Raw genomic sequence first — 17,009 nt, forward strand, 5'->3', positions numbered from 1 at the left:
GTTGGACACAATGTGATCCTTCACGCCCTCCAACAGAATCCTTTGACACTTTGCTGTCTTCTTTTGCCAAGCATCAACTTGCACAATATCAATAAGCTTTGGGACCTCAGCCTCTATGAAATCCTTCAGCCCATTATCATCTAACACCACCTCCATCCCGTCCTTCCATGCAATATAGTTTGAGCTTCCCTCAAGAGCATACTCCAATCACAATCCGTTGAAAGACATTGCAACGTTGACACCAAGAAAACACTGCTACAAATTTGAATTCCACCAGCTCAAAAAAACTCAACCACCTCTGATCTAAAATTCATGAGAACAAAGTATTTCTCATACAGAGATTGACTATATGGGATTTTACCGGATATCTCACCTTCCAAAGGAAGGATGAATCCAGAGGCTACTTGGCCCGATTACAGACTCTGCCTGAAGAAATAAAATTTAAACACTTTCTGAATAGTAGATCTGATGATCAATAGCTCTGGTACCATGTAGAAATTTTGAATAATATGACACTTATTCACAAAGATTATCCTGATTATACACTATTGCGGAATACATGCATAATACATAACCTCCTCTACGTTGATCATCAATTTAGCAGCATTAAAAACAATGAAACATCAATCGCATGCACACATTAACACAGTATGTAACCCGGGGAAAGCATACAGCTGAAAACCCCACACTATTTGTATATTATAATGATTGAGAACATGTAACATTACACAGTACAATACTCCTCACAAGTATCCAACACTATCTCCACCTGTTACACACAAACTAGCTCAGGTCTGAAGCCTCAAATCTCCTCTACTGTTTGCCTACCTCCACTGCGCAATCTACAAGAGAAATCATCCACTTTGTAAAAAAAAATTCCCTTGGTATACTATGCAAGCCATCATTGGCAATCTCAATCCATGCATGTGCAAATCTCATGCACAACTATAGTCAAAACTGATAGCAATCTCAACCTCTAACACCTGTCTCCACTGAACTGTCCATGCACTGAGTTAACTGATGTATTCTTGAGTTAGTTTATGAGTTAATAATTAGTGAATTAATTAATAATTAATTCAAACAACTCATCACTAGAGTATTCTTTAGTTAGACTAAATACAGCTAGTTTAACCAAGTCAAACTGAACACAACTCCATCAACTCCACAATCAACTTCACCGAAACTCAACCACATGAGTTCTAACTGAAGTCCTACATACAATAGCTCAACTGACCCACAAGAAAAGCTTATTTCCTTCTGACAGCTGCATGTGCCACATCTGTAGCTCAAACTGAAGTGCTCTAAGATGATAAGATAATGTTTATAGTCTAAATATTATTATGAGCTAATAATATTCGACTGTTCTATTTTTAGCCTCGCAGTCTAAAAATAGAAACCGCCCATATGTCTAAAAATAGAAGTCCGTCTATTTTTTACCAACATGACCAATCATCCATAAATAGCATTCTGCAACTCATAGACCATGATCCATATGTCTAAAATAGACATAGTCTAAAAATAGACTTTGCGCTAAAAATACCCTGCGGGCACACTTAGTGAAGGCGACTCCTTTCCACTAAGCTCCATCATCTTGTTGCATTCTCAAAAGACAATGGGTGGGTTTCTCCTTTAGTGTTGGTTCCAAATAAAAATGGGAAGTGGAGGATTTGTGTCGATTATATAGAGTTAAAAAAATCAACAAAGAAGGACCTTTTCCCTCTACCTTTCATTGACCAAGTGTTAGATGATCTGGTAGGGAAAAAGTTGTTCTCTTTCTTAGATGGGTTCAGTGGGTACAATCAAATCTAGATTAGCCCAGAGGACCATGATAAAACTACCTTCACGTGTCCTTGGGGTACTTTTGCTTATAGGGTCCTTCCCTTTGGTCTATGCAATGCCCCTGTCACTTTCCATAGGGCAATCCTAAGTATCTTTTCCGAGCTAGTCCATGATGCAGTGGAAATTTATATGGATGATTTTACACCCTATGCATGTGATTTCCAGGAGGATCTATCCAACTTGGGTAAGGTGTTGAAAAAATGCATTGAAATGAACTTGTTCCTTAGTTCTGAAAAATGTGAGTTCTTGATGACTGTAGGGATTGTTCTTTGTCATTCAATATCCTAGAAAAGACTACAGGTGGACCTAAATAAGATAGCCAACATCCAAAGGGTCCCACCTCCACAAAAACGTAGGGATGTCAAAAATTTTCTAGGCTTAGCTGGATACTATAGGAGATTTATAAATGACTTCAACAAGTTAGCTTCTCCTTTATTTGGGTTATTGGCCAAAGACTCCAAATATTTATGGTCATAAAGCTATCAAGAGGCCTTGGACACCCTAAAGGACAAGTTGATTACTGCTCCTATTCTCCAAGGCCCAAATTGGGCTCTTCATTTCCATATACATGTTGATGCCTCTCACTAAGCCATAGGAGAAGCTCTAGGCCTGATAGATGACAAGCTACCTTATGCCATTTAGTTCATCAGTAAGAATCTTTCAAAAGCCAAACTGAAATACACAATGACTGAAAAGAAGCTCCTATTTGTTATGTATTCATTGAACAAATTTAGATATTACATTACATGTTACCAAACATTTGTACATATTGACCACGCTACAATTAAATACTTGATGAATAAACTTGATGTAAATGCCTGGATTATTAGATGGTTACTTTTATTGCAATAGTTTGACTTAACTATTATTGATAAGCCTGGCAAGGAGAATGTTGTTGCATATTTTTTTTATCTAGACTGACTTTTCCTGTAGGGGAGGAAGGAATGGTTGATGATTAGTTACTAGATGAACACTTATTCTCTATTTCAGTTCTCTCTCCATGGTTTGTTGACATAGAAAATTACTTGGTGTTTGCACAGTTTCCACCAAATTTGTCCTCCAAGGAAAAGAGTAAGATCATGAGGAGGAGCACCCCATTCACTTGGATTGGGGGAAACATCTTCAAATTAGGCCTAGATCAAATCCTGAGAAGATGTGTCAGGGAGGAGGAATTCTTTGACATCCTTCTGACATGTCATGGTGGGCCTTGTGGAGGTCACTTTGCAGCCAAAAAAACAACATTCAAGGTACTACAAGTTGGTTATTACTGGCCCACTCTTCACCAAGATGTGAGGAGGTATACTAGTCTTTGTGATCAGTGCCGAAGGATGGGGAAGCCTATCCCAAGGGATGAAATTCCTTTGCAACCTCAAGTGACTTTCGAGCCATTTGACAAGTGGGGCATGGATTTCATTAGACCAGTGACCCTCCATCTAGGCAAAAGCAGTACATCATTGTGTGCTATAACTAATTATCCAAGTGGGTTCAAGTCAAAGCCATCAAAGTAGCAACACAAGAGAAAGTGATTGAATTATTAAGGGAAAATGTATTTTATAAATTTGGGTACCATAGAGAATTGGTCATTGATCAAGACAATAAATTTACATCTCACATGACTGAGAATATGTTAAAGCAACACAGGATCAAGCATAGAACATCCACTCCTTACCACCCATAGGCTAATGTGCAAGTGGAGGTAACCAACAGAGCGCTGGAAGGCATTCTGAACAAAGTGATTAGCAGCAGCAGAAAGGACTAGACAAATAGATTAGTTGAGGCCACTTGGGCCTACAATACCACCTACAAGACCACCATTGGATTCACTCCTTATGAGGTGGTCTATGGGAACAACGCCATGCTGTCCATTGAATTTGAAGACAACACCTTAAGAATGGAAACACAACTAGATCTAGATCTCACCAGGGCACAACAAGAAATAAATATTGCTCCAGCTGAATGGGTTAGATGAATTTATGATGCAGGCCCTTCTTCACACAGAGGTGACTCAAGTTCAAAGGAAGATTTTGCATGAGAAGAACATAAAGGACATTTTCAAGAAGGTGATTGGGCTTTGTTTTATGATTCTAGATACAAGGATTTTAAAGGAAAATTAAGGACTAGATGGTTAGGGCCTTATGTCATAGAAAAATATCATGATAATGGTTCAGTATAGATAAGAACCCTCGATGCAAAGGTTATCCCTTTACTTGTCAATGGGTATAGATTGAAAGTCTACAAGAAGCCCTTGTTAAAGCAAGAATTCATCAATGGCATCAGCAAGACAGTGATGGTGGTGGAGCAAGTATCAACTTCTACCCTGTCAAGTTCCTAAAAAAGAGAAGAGAAGAAAAGAAAAATAAATAAATAATTAAAGAGACTTAGGTGAAAACCTCCATGAGGCACCTGAGTCCCACAGTGGGGTTGAAAAACTCTTGAGGTAGCCCAATGGTATTGAAAAACAAAGGAAAAAATAAAAAGATCTTTGGGTGAAAACCTCTTTTAAGGCACCCAGGGCAGGAAGTTAGGATGAAAACATCCTTGGACGCAGACTAGTTGTTTTCAAAAAAGAGAAAAAAAAAAAAAGAGAATTTTTTTTTTTTTTTGAAATATTGTTTGCAGGTCAGGAAGAGGAGGATTAGCACAGCTTGAGAGGAACAAAAGGACCTAAAAAACACATATTTCAATCTCTCCATCTCATATGCTTCATTATTTCATCCATTCTTCCATTTATGAACTCCTCCAACTCAGTTTATATAGGCTCTGTGTTTTCTACAGGATTCCCTGTAATCCTACAAGATTCCCTGTAAACCTACAAGAGTTTCCAGTAGGAATTATAGTGGCTTTGAAATCCCAAGAAAAGTGACCCCAAGGAAAGGGGATCATAATCTTGTGTCAAAAAATAAAATATTCACTCTACCACATCATCACCATGCCTTTCATCACCATGTTACCCCTGCATCCATCCAACAATTCAATTCAAAAAAATATATAGTTTTCAAAGAATAAAAACAAATAGAAGAGGGTGAGAACAAAGGATAGAGGGACAATACTTGAAGGCTATACCTCTCACCTACCATTCAGTAGAAGACACTTCAAGGTAAAAATGGACCATGATAGTCTTAAATACTTTTTAGAACAAATATTATCTTTAGAAGAATAGAAAAGATGGGTCACAAATATGTTGGGTTATGACTTTGACATCATCTATAGAAAATGGAAGAAAATTTTTGTTGCAGATGCACTCTCAAGAAAGGATGAGGATGTGGAAGCATTGTTTTGTGCTATTTCTATTATCCAACCAGATTGGATAAACGAAGCAAGGGATGAATGGAAGAAGGACAAAGAAGTGTGGCCACTTATTCAAAAGTTGCAGAATATCCCAATTCAAACAATATTTCCAGAACTTGAAGAGGAAGGAAAAATCATATTGGAACCTGGAGCAGTCACAGAAGCAAGAACCCGACAGCTACGAAATCGATCAATTGCAGAGTATCTGATCAAGTGGAAGAACTTACCCACTGATGATTCCACATGGAAGGACAAGAATTTTATACAGAAATATGAAGAACTACTCAAGTGTTGAGGAAAACACTTTTTGAAGGAGAGAGGCATGTTAGGTCCCTATAATACTCGTGTAACCCCCTATTGTTATTAATACACCCCCCTTATTATATTGTTGTGCCCATGTAGTCCTCATATTGCTATTATTGTGCCCCATAAAAGCCCACTATTGTTATTATTGTGCCCTTACATTATTATTGTTATGTCGGCTTTGATTATATTATGACCCTTTAGACTCCTATATAAATAAAGGAGGTCTTGTCATTTGTATCATCCAATAATGTTCATTTATGTAATATAAAGGAGGTTGCCCCCTCGAAAAGGCTGAATTCAAAGGTGTTGATCTATCTTTTCTATCTTTTTGTGAGCTGGTTTCATAACAAATTAGAAGTTGTCCATATGGCCATTCACCTCAACATCATTGTTTTGTTTATTATTTTTATGTTTTCAAGGGCAGACTTTTCCCAAAAGTTGTCAACAAAAAAATCGGTTTACCAATATCTTCAGTTTTGAACAACCATATTTATTATACATTATAAATGTTTTTTTCTCATATCACAACGTGCTATTTTTTTAAATGGTTCATGGTACGATCCAACTCACAATATGGACATTGTCTATCAACACCACAAATTCACCCAGACAAGAGATTTCTTGCCAGATTCTGGTAAATTTTTTTCAAAAAGTCAGAATGCTGGAGTGTTTGAATCATTTTTTTTATAGTGCAAATGGATTCAACACCATCAAGAGCCTCAAAGACACCCAAAATATTGAAGTTTGATAGTTGTAACCCAGATTTTCAAACATTTCTATATGATTTTTTCATAATCTTACTAGAATTTCCATGATTTTCTGAACTAATCCGTGAGATCTTTAAACTATACTCACAATATGTGTTCATCCGGTTACTCATATTCTAAAATCCACCTTAGACACTGTATATACTTGTTAAATTGTAACCAATGCATATATAATATGATTAATTTTTAAAAAGCCCTTAGGAAACTAACTTTTTGTTCAAATAGACTACAAAATATTACTACTAAGGTTTTGGGAGTGGAGTGCAGCTAACTCCATTTCACATATTTGTCATCGTTGCCTCTTCTCAATCGTCAAAGAACCAATTTATTGGTTGGGCTCATGGGGGTCGAGTGCAATCGGTGCCATCCCAAATACATGTTAAAGACATAATTGTGGAGGTCTTATTCATCGGTGGGAGCCAAGGTTCGAATTTTAAAATAGGCTCATCTAACTGTTTATATATCTCTTTGATCTGTTTTCAAAGTTTGAATGAAGCGTTTTAATGGAATGTCAATTTTTTAAATTGTATTTGACAGTGAAATTACCTAATTACAAGCAATTTTCCTGTCAAATTCTCTCTCTATTTGGAACTTTGGAGGTTTCTAAATCAACATTCTCTCTCTATTTGGAACTTTGGAGGTCTCTAAATCATCTAAGTTCAACAACCGAACAATTAGTCTCGAGTTGTTTTCTCTTACTGTTCAGATTGATGAACGCATAATTTTAGATTTGTTTAGCTTAACTTGTATGAAAAAAAAAATTCCTCTCAACGTGCACATTTTAAGTTTTTAAGTTGATTATTATATCATTAATCAGTCTATAAAATCATTACTCTTTTAAACAATATTTTATTTTCTTAATGCAAATACGATTAATTATTTTATGAAAATTGAATTCAATGATAGTAAATTTCAGATTCACGCAAGATAGAGTATATCTTTAGAAATTTCAGAGGATCTAAGTTCATATTTATAATACTTAATATTTATAAATGCATTCATATTTATAATATTTCTAGATAAAATGTGAACAAAATTGAAAAGAAGGAGATGTAGCTCTCAGGTGTGGCCTGCACCTGGAGACTACACTCATGAAATAGAGAGATCACTCTCATACACTCTATTACCATCAATGAAAATATTACATCAATAAATACAACTCTGGAAATCAGGGAGTTGCAACCACACTCCTAAACTCTAGGAACAAATCCTAAACTAAGGAGATACGTTACAACTATGTAACCATTTCTCCATTAATACAAAATAATATTAATTATTTTCAACTCCCCCCCTTAATGGAGAAAGGGTTCTCCTGAACTCCTAACATCCCTCTAAACAATTCAAATTTCACTCGTGCAAGAGGCTTTGTAAAAATATCAGCCACATTGTCACAAGTTTTACAATATTCAACAACAATTTCTTTTGACTGTATTTTCTCTCTAACAAAATGGAACTGAGTGTCTATATGTTTGGTGTTTTTGTGAAACACTGGATTGTATGCCAATTTAATGGTGCTCTGGTTGTCGCTTTTGATGGAAGTGGGATTCTTCTGTTCTTTTCCTGCATCTTTGAGAAGCCTTCTCAACCAGATCGCTTCACACGTCGCTGCACACAATGCTTGATACTCAGCTTCACATGAAGACAAAGCTACAGTACTCTGCTTCTTGCTGCTCCATGCTATGACCCCAGATCCTATGTTGAATGTGTAACTTGTGATGGACCTCTGATCATCCAAGTTACCTACCCAGTATGAGTCTGAAAAACCTACTAGAGTAACATCAGATGCATCAGTGTATAAAATACCATAATTAACAGTACCATAAAGATACCTCAACACGCTTTTTGCTGCTATCCAGTGACTTTCAAGCAGTTTCAACATGAATTGGCTCAATACACTAACAGAGTATGCCAAGTCAGGTCTGGTTGTTGTAAGATATATCAAGCTACCAACCAGCTTTCTGTACATTGTAGCATCAACCTCTTTAGTGCCATCGTCACTGCTCAACTTTAGATTCTGCTGCAAAGGTGTCGTTGCTGATCTACAATGATCCATACCAAACTTTTCCAACAGATTTCTGGCATACTTCCCTTGGGTAAGAAAAGTTTGCCCAGTATCTCTGCATACTTCTAATCCCAGATAGTAATGAAGGCTTCCGAGATCTTTCATCTCAAAAACTTGTGCCATAAGCCTTTTGATTCCTCTGATTAAATCATCTGCATTTCTTGTTATAATCATATCATCCACATACAAAGAAACTAAAATAATCTGCCCCTGATTATTGTACTTGGTATACAAATTTGGGTCATTTAAACTTCTATGGAAGCCATGCTCTAAAAAGAAAGAATCAACCTTTTCGTACCAAGACTTGGGTGCTTGCTTTAAACCATATAAAGCCTTTTTCAATCTGCAAACAAGATGTTCCTGCCCCTGCTTTACAAATCCTTCTGGTTGTACTAAATAAATTTTCTCTTTTAAATCACCATTTAAAAATGCAGATTTAACATCAAGCTGGTGTAATTCCCAATTACATTTAGTAGTTAAAGCAATAAGAATTCTGATTGTATTTAACTTTGCTGCAAGTGAAAACGTATCATCAAAATCTATACCTTCCTACTGTGAATATCCTTTTGCAACCAGCCTAGCTTTTAATTTCTCTATACTTCCATCTGCATTCATTTTTTGTTTAAACAGCCATTTACATCCTATGGGTGTTTTATTCTTAGGCAGCTCAACTAAATCCCAAGTATCATTTCTAAGAATTGATTCCATTTCTTCATTCATTGCAGCTCTCCACTCCTTAAATTGACTAGCTTCTTTGTAATTAGTGGGTTCTACAATGTTCAAAACCTTTGACATCAAAGCATAGTCTCTCAATTTTAATGGTAATTGAGTCTTCCTACTAGATCTCCTTGGTAAGGGACTTACCTTAGATTTGTCAGCTCTATATGGGCTTGCTTTATCACCTTCTTGTTGTTCTTCTTTTTGCTCTTCTTTCTGCTCCTGCTCTCTTTCATCCTCGCTGCTTTCCTCCAACAACAATGGAATGTGCCAATCATCACCAACGTCATATTTCCCTTCCTGTATCTATTCATGAAACACTACATCCCTGCTTGCAAATGTCTTACGAGACTCAAGATTGAACAATTTATATGCTTTAAATTCTGTGCCATAACCAAAAAAGATGCATTTCACAGCTTTAGGGTCTAATTTCTTCCTATCAGCTTTGGGTATATGGGCAAATGCTTTTGACCCAAATACTCTTAAATGGTTTACTGCTGGTTTAAATCCATATAGAGCTTCAAAAGGGGTTTTGAAGCCAAGGTACCTGGTAGGACTTATGTTCTTCAAATATACAGCAGTGTTAATAGCCTCTTCCCAAAAACTATTAGACAGACCCTTACCTTGTAACATGCTCCTTGCACACTCCACCAAGGTTCTGTTTTTGTGCTCTGCAACTCCATTCTGTTGTGGTGTGTGTGGCACTGTATACTACTAAACAATCCCGTGATATTTGCAGAATTTCATGAATTCCTTTAGCTTGTATTCTCCCCCTTGATCAGATCGGAGAATTTTTATACTCTTACCAAACTATTTTTCCACCAAGGTTTTAAATTCTATAAAGCACTGGAAAGTCTGACTTTTCTTGTTCAAAAAATAAACCCATGAATATCTAGTGCAGTCATCAGTAAATAATAGAAAATAATATGCTCCTCCTAGCGACCTTGTCTGCATAGGTCCGCATACATCAGTGTGCACTAGTTCTAGAATATATTTTTCCTTCCTCCTATCATGCACAGGAAACTGTTCTCTATGCATTTTCCCTAAGGCACAGCCATCACAATTTAACTGAATATTACGAAAGATAGGGAGCCCCTCAACCATACCTTTCTTCTGCAATAACATGAGATCCTGCAAATTCAAGTCACCGAACCTCTGATGTCAGAGTTGTTCGGCTGTTGATCCTCCTGCAACCATGGCTTGCTTTGGTATACTTTTTGCATCCAGTCTGTATAGGCTTCCAACTCGCATGCCTGTTGCAACTATTTCATTCCTGCAATCCTTTATCACACAATGAGTCTTGAAGAACTCAACTTGCATATCTTGATCAGTCATCATGGATACAGATATCAGATTCTTCTTAATTCCAGGTACATATAAAACATTCTTAAGATGACTAATTTTTCCATTTGATAACTTGACTGGAATTTCCCCATAACCTTTAATTTCGTATCCACTATCATCTCCTAAATAAATTTTTGATCCATTTGTACTTTCTTCAAGACTATCAAAAAATTCCTTTTTACCTGTCATGTGAGAGGATGATCCGGAATCGACATACCAAATATCATCCTCATTAGATGCTGAAAGGGCACAGTCGATTGTGAACAATCGAAATTCATGACTAAAGTCTTTATCTTGTTCTTCAACAAAGTATCCTCTGTGCTTTGCCTGCTTCCTCTTTGCATCATCAGCCTGCTTCTTATAACATTCACTCTATATATGACCATTCTTTCCACAATAATAACATTTCTTTAGGGAATTATTTGCAATCATACCTTTATGTGAACGCTTCTGCGATGTTCCTCCTTTTTGCTGTGATTTCTGTTGTGACTGCTTTCCTCTGAATGATTGTCGTTTTACCATCAATGCAAGATCATCACTCTAGGGGTTCAAGTTCTGTCGCCGCTCCTCCTATTGCTGCAAGATCCTGTTGATGCCCCAAAAATCGTTGCAACAACATTGGGGAAACCACCCGGTCCGGACCTTAGTGCAGCTCCTTTTCCGTTTGGAATAGTGGCTCTGACTGGGGATAATGGGACCAGTTTCCCAAGAATTATAAGTAAACGGGATGGATGAGTGACTTATGATATAGGATGGTAATAACCGAACAGCTAAACTATAGGCGAAATATAATAACTATAATCTAATCCCGAGACTTATCAATTGGTAAAGCGTAGCGTTTGATAATCTATGCTTTAAGGCAGGCATATAGATGACTCTAACACTAAAGCATGGATGTTTAAACCATTTAAGATTGCTCTGCATATTTAATTATGCAGAGCGATAATAGCGAATTACTACACTTAGTAATTTATATCATTGATACATGCATGAGTGAAAGAGATAACAAATCACAAAACATTCAATAGTGAAACGAAATGAAGATTTGTTGTTATATCGCATACATGCATTCAACAATAGCAAAGATAATAACACAACAATTCATATAATAAGAAAGAACACAGATGCAGATAATAGTACCATGTAAGCTGCTTGATCAATCCAGTATATTAATCACTATGTCGCAGTCCTTCCTTCAAATCAGAAAGCATTCCAAACAACAGACAGTCGTGTGCAATTGTATAAAACAGCCTTCTAATCAAAATTAAGAACCATCGGTCGAGTTTCACAAAAGAATATAGACTGAAGCAAAATAGTGCAAACTTAAGCTTTTAAGTCTGTTACAAAATTTTTACGACCCTTTCCAAAACAATGAAAGGGTCTATAAATACTATGCTAATCTAAATATCTAAAAAAAACTGAAAAGATATTAAATTGGCATCAATAAATGTTTTTTTCCATCTTTCTTGGCGATCTGGCAGTCGATGGCAATGCTTCATTCGGTGGCTTCTTTGCCTTTACTCCTTAGCTGACATATCGCCAGCATTGGCTCTACTTCTGGTGGAGTGTTGAGACGCGACGTGAGCTGGGCATCATATGTGGCATCTTGAATGTCGAGGATCAGGCATCCGAGGGCATCTGTTAAACACTTGAGAGCAAACCTTTGAGTGTGCGGCTTGATTAGAAAGAGCCAATATGCTTCAGAGGTTAAAGTATTTACTCCGGTAATTAACTTCCTCTGTTCCTCCAAGTCATGATAACTTGTTTGTTCAATCATGTTTGCTGTTGTTACGCTTCCAGGAGTGCACTGGGAGATCATGTTTGCCAAATAGAGTGTGTCGTTGACTAGATCGATCATATTGCTGGCAATTATTTTACACCTGGAAGCCGCCCTTTCTGCTTTCATTACCTGAGTGTTCCATTCCGTGAAGAGTATGTCCTTGTACGTTGCATGGATTCGGGATAAATTTGCCGCTTTCCCTTCTTCAGTATCTTGCCACTCAAGATAATCAAATATGGCTTCTTCGGCCTGATCTAGCTCATTTCTGGCTTTCTCTATTTGCTCACAAACTGCTGCAGATGTTTCGCATAATGGTTCAGCTTTAGTAAGTTGTCGGCAAAGAAGTCTGATCTGAGACAGTAATGCGCCATTTATTTGAGCTGCCTCTGCTCTGAAATCTTTCACATTCTGGGTGCCCTTGATACCTTCGAGCTGTGCTGATAATTGAGCTATTCGCTCATCTTTTGATTTCATCATCAGCTCATTTGATGCTTTCAACTGTGATAATGCCTGTTACACTAAAAAATGTCACCATGACTACTTAACAGTTAATATGGCTCAAATCAACAGTCATACTACCCTCTTAGGCAAGCCTTATGCCTCTGCTATCCATCTCAAACTCAAAGAAGAGAGAAAGTCTTGTAAAAAATATGTTTATCTCTGGGGTCGCAGGTTCTCTCAAGCCTTACCTACGGGGACGCTCACAATGTTCACAAAGTCTGCGTCTTTGGACACTCTGTATGTTAAAGGACAGGTGCGTCCTTCTGTAAAAGGCAAAATGCGCAAGTTTCATCTTAAAAAAGTTACTTGTGGTTACTTCTAGAACTTTCTAGAGGTCGGTTTGATGAAATGGATGCGCCTCCAGTTGGTTCATGTATCTCTATTAAGGAGGAACTTATCCCATCAATAAGGGAGCTATCCCACCCATAGAGGGGGATTATCCCATTGATGGTGGACCTGAATAACCTCTTTACAGCACTATAAATAAAGACCTTGGGCCAGAAGGAGGAGAGGTTGAAAGCTATACATTTCTAAGGGTAAATGCTGCAGGAATTAGGACTCCCATTTAGAACCTTGTGAGGAGAGATTGTCTTTGCTTGATTCTACTTGGAAGTGGGTGAGCTTTGTCAAAGTAGAGGAAAACCCTTGATGGACCCTGGGAGGAACTTGCACAACACCAAGGCCAGGTTGTAAGAGTTTCTTTGTTTCGTTATTAATACAAACTGGTTTATTTTTCTCAATAGCTTGTGTTAATGAGTTATTTCATGTGTTCCTTGGTCTGCATGTTGAATATATGTTTTATTATATGAAATGCAAGTGCTTGGTAATTGTTTGATTGTTTGTGGTTGCAGGAATTGATGTGAAGGAGGAGCTCATCCGGATCGGCAAGGACGGACTACAACAACAGCGTTTTGGAATAAGGTAAGCCTAAACACTTGTAGTTTTCATGTTTTAAAAGGTATATTTAGAGAAAGATCACTCCATTTTGTCTTGTTTGTCGCTAGAGAGTTTAGACTCCTAGGGATGTCAGTCGTGTCTGAACCAGTGAGGGGATCCATCCTCCCTCGTTGGGAACGACAAATTGGTGACTCCACTGGGGATAGATTCCATTGATGCGAAGAGTCTTTTCTTTTGTGTGAACTTTGCTTTGAGAAAATTGGTTTATTTTTCTGGTTTTGGCTCTGTGACCTTGTCTCTGGGTGGGTTAGCTTAGGATTAGTTTTATTTTGGTTTTTCTTGAGTTTTTCAGAAGGACGCACCCTTTGAGTGCTGCACAGTGCATCCCTGGACGCACTTTTGCTGTGTGCACAGAGCGAGCCCGCACCTGTGCTAACGGGTTGCCTGCGTCCCCTGCCAAAATTTGAGAAAATTCCATTTTTTGCATTTTTTGCTCTTAGATTTTGTTTTTTCTTAGTTTTTACTGCCCAGATCCACTGGTTACCTGCCATAAATCTTCACCTAGGCTTGTTTCCTTGGCATTCCTACTTTAAGCTTTCATCAATTGGGTGTTTTGAATCTCTTTTTTGAGAAATTCTTGATTTGATTTCCTTTGGTCATTACTTGGAGGTTTCTCTCAGTCCTTTGAGAGTTTTTATTTTTTGATCTTTGGAACTCTCACCCAATTTTCTCGACTTGCACTTGATTGGTTCTTAGATCACATTAGAATCGTCTTGTGTTTGAGAATTCTCTTGCATAGATCACATTTGCATAATTAGAATTCTCATTTTCGGAATATGAATGAAAAATGTGCATAGATTACCTTTGCATACTTTTCAAGTGAATTGTGCTTAGATTACAATTGCATAGTTTACATTCTGAAAAATCAATCGTAGATTTAGATCAGTTTTCTTTGATTTGAATTTACACAAAAATAAAAAAATAAAAAAAATGGCTTGGAATTGATTTGCATTAGTTTTTCTTGATGAAATTAGTGCATTAGAGAATTTGTTATATTTTCTCTTAGTGATCAATTTTTTGCATTGTTGGAAGTGAATGGAAACTCTCTCCTTATTTTACTTAGGATTCATCGAATTGAAACGATTACATTATCATATTCGATTGCATTCAGTTGAATCGGGTCATAACACCATTGGTTTCATCTCCATTTACCCATTTGAGTAATAACAGCTTTAATAACACAGCGCTTAATTAAAATTCATCTAGTAATTTTTACATTTCTAGGGTTCTGAAGCACCAACATAGCTTAGGCTAGTGTCTTGGAATAGGTGAGTACTTAACTCTCCAAGACAGTAAAACCAAACAAGTAGCTGATCTTGTGATAGAATCAAATCCAATTGTTACATTTACACTCTGGGAAAGCTCCTCTTAAAGGAGAAGCACGAGCTCGTGTCCGAACCAGTGAGGGGATCCATCCTCCCTCGTTGGGAACGACGCCAGACAGTACGTATTACAAACGGTAAACCTCGGATTAACCATTGTCGAGGAGCCAGGGGTCACTTATCGGTAAACCTTGGATTACTGTCAAGGAGCCGGTAAGGGGATTGAGCTTGCTACTCTGCCCTTGCATGCTGTCAGAGTTTAGACTGTTCCCCCAGGTGTACTTGTGGCCGTTGGTAACCTTAGTGACCATAATCTTTAGGATTCTACCCAAGGTGACGGTGGAGGGAAGATCCCACTGTACCTGGAGCAGACGTCGGCTATACTCACTTGGATTTTCTGGGGGGTTCACTTCGCTCGAGACGGTTAAAGTGGAGGAACTTGGTCCAGTCTATTCATTAAGCAGGTTGTCGGGGTAACTGTTCCACCCACTATTTTTGTACTGGATTCTGCGAGGTTGGGCTTAATCACCAACTAGTGTTTTCGGTCCGGAGAGCTTACTGTTTGTGTGTGGTTTGACTCCTAGATTTGATAGCGCGTGTTAATTTGTTTGTTTTTACTTTTAGAGACCATAGGTGTGAATTGTGAATTTTAATTGTTAGGTGTAAATTGTGAATTGTTAATTTTAGTTTAAAATTGTTAATAAAATTCACTAAAGTTGAATATAATGGCAAATGTTCCGGAATTTATCAACCTAGGAACCCCTCCTAATGAGAATCCTAGTACTTTTCCTTACTTTGGGAATGTTGGTCCTCCTTATATGGCTACTTTGTCATTACCCGGATTTACAATAGGTTTACCGATATGGTTATTTTCAACTTCGTTGGCCCAAAATACTCCAATTGTTCAACCTCAACCGAATGCTTCTCCTTCACAGAGTTCACCATCTCAACATCACCAACCTTTTGTTGACCCTTTACCTTCTTCGCCTAATTTTTCTTCCTCCATTTCTTTCTCTTCGCCTGGTAAAAGCCTTGTTGCTAGTAACCAGGAGGCTAAGAAGAAGAAGAAAGGGAAGAAGAAGAAGAAGAAGAAGAAGCAAGATAAGAAAGAAGTCAACCAACCAACCATGACTGTAAGTGTTAGTGGTGTTGAGGAAAACTCCAACATGCAACATAAACCAAAATACCCTTGCAGGCTTTGTAAGGGTGACCACTTCCTTGTCAATTGTCTTGGTATTCCAAAGGTCTTGGAAGTATGGTCAAAAAACTCTCATCAACTTTCCATTGATCCATCAACCAGTGATAGTCAGGTTCCTGGGAAAAAGGGTAAAGTTAGGTTTCCTTGTAAGTTATGCAAAGGGAGTCATCAAACTCACATTTGCCCTCACATGGATGAAGCCTCAACATTGTTGGAAAACCTTACTGTTCCACAGCAAGAATTTCCAACTGGTTACCGTAAACTTTCTCCCAACCTACCGTCAACTGACGGAATGATTGATCTAAATTCAAGTACAGTCGATCACACTCTCCCATTGGAGAGTGAAACTCATGTCACTCAGGTTGATGATCCATTAGTTGATCAAGTGGTCGATTCAATTTCACATTCGGTCGATCCCACTTTCCCTTTAGAGAGTGAAATTCATACTGCTCAGGTTCTTCTTGTTACATCAGATTCTTCTATGCCCAGGGGCATTTCACCTGTTTCTACAGAACCCCCTCCAAGTAGTGAGGTCTTTTCCTTTGATTGGAATAGACTGACAGAACCTCGTCTTCCTTCCTCCATCCCTTTCCAAATAATTGTCAAGGATGGTGGTAGGGACATACATCGTACTCAGGTAGATGAAGGTGCTTCTGTTAGTATTTTATCCTCAACTGTTTGGAAAGCTTTGGGTTCCCCTCAGCTTGCGCCTATTACGCAGAATCTGAAAGCTTTTAACAGAACCATTAGTGAACCTTTAGGGATCCTTCCTAAGTTTTCTATTACCTTGGAAGGTAAAACTGTCTGTATTGATCTTGTGGTAGTTCGAGGTCCCTTGGATTTCAATTTACTCCTTGGGCGAGACTATGTTTATGCAATGAAAGCCGTCGTATCGACACTCTTTCGCGTGATGTCTTTCCCTCACAAT

This window comes from Pinus tabuliformis, chromosome 1_1 (genome assembly GCF_031772625.1).
Source record: "Pinus tabuliformis cultivar Carrire ecotype Pingquan chromosome 1_1, CPIR1, whole genome shotgun sequence".
NCBI classification, from domain to species: domain Eukaryota; kingdom Viridiplantae; phylum Streptophyta; class Pinopsida; order Pinales; family Pinaceae; genus Pinus; species Pinus tabuliformis.